Below are 5,000 nucleotides of genomic sequence, written 5' to 3'. Positions count from 1 at the left end.
TGTCTCCCCAGTTCCCCTAACTCAACTCCCTCTCCGTCCATCTGTCCCATCTATATCCGTCCTTTGTAACCAACACTTGTATGCGTTCATTGTCTAAGCAGTTCTTCATCCATTCACCTATCTATTAAGTGGATATGCTTTACATCTATCTATCTGTCTGTCTAGTCATCCTTCTTGTCAACCACACAAACATTTGATTACCCACTGCGCTATCAACCATCCATTCATCCACCCACCCAATGAGTCAACCAGTATTCCATCCCTCCTTCCCTCTTCTCTCCGTTCCTTCCCTTCATACTCCCACTCATTTCTGTCCTCTCTAACCTACACCAGCGCACCCTTCGCCCTCTGGCTGGCTGGCGGGTGTTCGCTGCCCACACACCTTTACACTCCTCAAAAATTGGCAAGGTAATAAAGCAGCAGGGATGTTTAGCTAAGGCGAGGCGGCGAGGCAGTCTGGCGCACCCTTCTTCCCCCTCCGTGTTGACTTTCAGTCTCCGCCGCCACCAGCTAAGGGCTGAGGGTTCGGAGCGCTTCTGTATCGTCACGACTTTCCAAAGCGTCTTTTTGTAGTTGCACGGATGTTTTAAGGTGCTTTTACGGTTTTAGTGACAAATGAACATGATTTTCGTACTACAGACAGAAGAAACAGACTTGAGACCACGCTGATCAGGCTGAGGGTTCGGAACGCTTCTGTACCGTCACTATTTTCTAGAGTATTTGTAGTTACACAGATGTTTCAGGGTGCTTTTACGGTTCTAGTGACAGATGAACATGATTTTCACACTACTGACAGAAGAAACAGACTTGAGATCACGGCTTGACATCTCTGTGGCCTTGGAAAATAGTTGTGGTGGGAGAGCAAAGTGTTTCAGAGTACGGATCTAAAAAGCTGTCCTCTGAAACACTGAGTCACACCTTCATTACTTCCAAAAGGTTGCAGTTTCAGTCACACGGATTTCTTCAATGTGATTTTTTACGGTTCTAGTGACAGATGAACAAGAATCCCACACTGCTAACACAAGAAACCGCCTTGAAAACACAGCTAGTCGAGATGGTGAGGGTACCAAACCATTCACAATACGGGACTATATAGTTCAGAAACACTTTACTGTCTGCTCTCTCACTACGACTATTTTGCAAGGCCACAGAGATGATTAGCGGGGTTTTCATGAATGTTTCTCTAGTTCGTAATGTAGAAATCTTGTCAATCTGCCTCTAGAACCGTAAAAACACCTTAAAAAATTCGTGTAAGTTAAAATAAACCCTCTTGAAATAGTGGAGGTGAAACATAAAAGTGTTTGAGAATACGAGCCTAATAATAAGAGCAGTAAGGGACGAGGGGTCGGTTGGTGGGAAGGAGTGGGCAGGGTAGGGCTGGTGGGCGGGTTGGGAGACTGGTGGAGCGTTCAGGGGATGACTTACAAGACAAGCCTGAGATAAAAGGATGCAAAGAGCGGCCACCAATGAAGGAGAGGCTTTGAACACGCCAATATCGAGTAGTTATAGTATGGCAAAGCGTTCCGTGGCGTGTTTGTTCGGGCGGGGCGGCGGTCCAGAGTAAACAATTCAGTATTACGAGAGAGCGTGTGTGTGTGTGTGTGTGTGTGTGTGTCATTGTTTGATCTGCTGCAGTCTCTGACGAGACAGCCAGACGTTACCCTACGGAACGAGCTCAGAGCTCATTATTTCCGAGCTTCGGATAGGCCTGAGACCAGGCACACACCACACACCGGGACAACAAGGTCACAACTCCTCGATTTACATCCCGTACCTACTCACTGCTAGGTGAACAGCACCTACACGTGAAAGGAGACACACCCAAATATCTCCACCCGGCCGGGGAATCGAACCCCGGTCCTCTGGCTTGTGAAGCCAGCGCTCTAACCACTGAGCTACCGGGTGTGTGTGTGTGTGTGTGTGTGTGTGTTTGCTGGTCCACGAGGAGAGTGAGTGAGCGTGTGAGTGAATTGGTCCATGAAAGGATGAGTGTGAGAAAGTGTGTGAGTGCGTGAGCTGGTTCATGAATAGAGAGGAGTGTGTGTGTGTGTGTGTGTGTGTGTGTGTGTGTGTGTGTGTGTGTGTGTGTGTGTGTGTGTGTGGTGGTTCAGGATGAGAGAGAGAGCGAGAGAGAAAAGGAATGAGAGTGAGTGAGTGTCAAGAAGGAAAGAAATATAGGACAGCAGGAGTTCAAAGTTTATGCACCTGTCTTTCCTGTCTGTCTTGGCTGTGCTGTCTGTGCTGTCTCTCCTGGCTGTCCTGTCTGTGCTGTCCTGCCTATCTTGTCTATGGTGTGGTGTGGTGTGGTGTGGTGTCTCTCCTGGCTGTCTTGTCTGTGGTGTGGTGTGGTGTGCTGTCTCTCCTGGCTGTCCTGCCTTTCCTGTCTGTGGTGTGCTGTGCTGTGTGCTGTGCTGTCCTATCTGTGGTGTGATATGCTGTCCTGTCTGTGCTGTCTGTCCTATCCTGTTTGTCCTGTGCTGTGCTGTTCTGTTTCTCTTGTCTGTGCTGTGTTGTGGTGTGGTGTGCTGTACTGTCCTGTCTGGTGTGGTGTGGTGTTTTCTGTTGTTCTGGGCTGTGGTGTGCTGCCCTGTCTGTGCTCAGGTTTGCTGTTTTGCTGTGCCGTGAGAACAAAGCCTCACAGCAGCGCCGTCCCGCACCTTGGAGGCCTGGAAACAAGACGTGTGGATTTTTCGAGGCGTGTGTACCGGCGTTAGTTTAAAGCAGAGGCAACATGACAGATTGGTGGTGACTCGGGTGGTAACAGTAGTGGTGGTGGTGGTGGTGGTGGTAGTTTAATGATCATATTACGGTTCTTATCACTCCTACTGCTTCTGTATCCTCCTCCTCCTCCTCCTCCTACATCCTTCTCCTCCTCCTACTTCCTTCTCCTCGTCAGCTAGTCTTCTTATTCTGCTTAAATTGTTTCCTCCATCTTAATACGAACGAAATGGTCTATTGTTGTTTGTTTTTCTTTATATTTCTCCCTCCTCCTCCTCCTCCTCCTCCTTCTCCTCCTTCTATTACTGCTACTGATAACGGTGATAACAACATAAAACAGACAGGAAGCAACATAAAGAGAGAGAGAGAAAAAAGTACACAATAGGCTTTCTCTCTCTCTCTCTCTCTCTCTCTCTCTCTCTCTCTCTCTCTCTCTCTCTCTCTTTTCCTACCCACAACCACTGCCATTACTATCCTTAAGAGACGAGGGAAGGGTGGGGGTGGTGTGGGGGAGGTGTGGGGGCGCGGGGTGTGGGTGTATTGGGGTGGCTCCCGTTGCAGTGCCCCACTGACCTGCCCGCCGGGAGCCTCAAGCATAACGTGACCTTTCCTCTGCTTTCCCGATGCTGTAGTGTCCCGCCCCCGCCCGCCCCGCCCCGCTCCGCCCCTCGAGGCTTATACGGCTGACACACTGCGGCACTCTCTCTCTCTCTCTCTACAGGGGCAACACAAGGGCGGCGCGCGCGTGGATGTTTTGTACTCACACGTGTGTTGACAGGTGCCGGCGAGGTGCGTGCGTGTGTGCGTGCGCGTGTAGTGATGCTTCCCAGACCGATGGATGGATGGATGCTGTGGGGACGTGACAGACAAGCACGGCAGCAGCAGCACTAATACAGCAGCAGCAGCAGACAGGGCCTGACAGCCTCACACAGCCTCACACCGCGCCGCTCGCCACCACTCGCCACGCCACACTACACTCTCCACATGGACACTCGCCGCCTTTATATAACCCGGTCGTCCTTCACTGGGCCGCTCGCGTGACGGACACAGACACCTGCTCGCGGAGTGACGAGGGCGTGAACTGGACGGCGTGAACAGGGCGGGGCGTGTCGGAGGGGCTGAGAGGAGCTCGTCTCCCGGGTCGCGTCAGTGATCAACGCGGCAGTCGTGCGTCAGGCAGCGGCGCGCGCCATGCCGTCTCGTCTCCCTGACATCCGCGGAGCAGCACATTACACTCGCCGCTGTAAACAGTCATGAGATGAAGCTTACTTCCCCATTGTCACGGCGCAAGGCTCTCACCGGCGCTCACTCACTACTCACCACTCAACATTCACTCGGCACTCACTGTTACAGAGACAACGGCCTAGCAGTGACCCGTGCCGTCACTGTAACTACTCTTGCTAGTTTTGTACTTTTGGAAACTGAGGCGTTATATGCATTTGATAACATGTATCGGTCTGTCTCCATATAGACAAACAAACTGATGGACATAAACACCCTTACATTCCCTCTCGTTCTCAGCAGGCGAGTGTGCAAGACACGGAAAACAATTCAGAGGAAGTCTTCCGTTCAGAACACGTCCCTTAAAGGATGAACGCTTGTTAAGACCTTCACTTTCTTCTTTATTTCTTTCTTTATTCATTCATTCTTTTTTACAAGACGCCAGACAACCCAGTGGCCGAGTTTTGGCGCTGCTTCCTGGAAAGAGGAAGGGAGAGAGGGAGGGAAGGAGAGGAGGGAAGGATGGAGGGAGACGTCATTATCAAGCTCACGGGAACAATAACCACGAGATTCCATTGAAAGTAGCAACACACACACAGTCACATACTGCACAACACAGCGAGGGAGGCTGAAGAAGCGGAGACACACACACGGGGTAGTGGCAGCCTACTGATGAGACTAACACTGAACCCGAGACTCCCTTCAGAACAGTGTAGCAGTAACCTGGAGTCACACACAGAGCAAGACAAGACTGTAAGAGACCGAGAGACCAAGACACTTAAGATGGAGGAGTGGTGGTGATGGGACTAACAACCCTTGACTGCCTCCTTTGAGAGTGCCATGAGGGTGAACCAGCCCACGCCCCACGTCCCTCGCTCCACGCTCGTCTGAGAGGCACAGCACTCCGTGACAAGGCTCATGCACTGCTGAGAATCGTTGCCTTTGCTCCATACAGAGAGACACGAGGCATCTGCACTGAGGCGATATGTAAGAGATAACAGGGATAGAATGGTTATATTCCCTATTGCCAGCCCTTGTCTATCCAGCACTCTACTATCCTT

At 51.1% G+C, this 5,000-nt stretch overlaps 1 protein-coding gene across 1 annotated transcript in view; it reads right to left on the bottom strand.

Annotated features, from left to right (window-relative positions):
• Positions 1–3,954, bottom strand: part of LOC123505872 — a 53,964-nt gene extending 50,010 nt beyond the window's left edge. The window contains exon 1 of the mRNA XM_045257684.1: positions 3,483–3,954. The gene's annotated coding sequence lies outside the window, so the exon portion shown is untranslated. The remainder of the gene's footprint in view (positions 1–3,482) is intronic.
• Positions 3,955–5,000: the final 1,046 nt, after the last annotated feature.

The sequence above is a fragment of the Portunus trituberculatus genome, chromosome 18 (genome assembly GCF_017591435.1).
Source record: "Portunus trituberculatus isolate SZX2019 chromosome 18, ASM1759143v1, whole genome shotgun sequence".
In the NCBI taxonomy this organism is placed as follows: domain Eukaryota; kingdom Metazoa; phylum Arthropoda; class Malacostraca; order Decapoda; family Portunidae; genus Portunus; species Portunus trituberculatus.
Note: the sequence above shows the minus strand (reverse complement) of the source record. Positions and strands in the feature narration are given on the sequence as shown.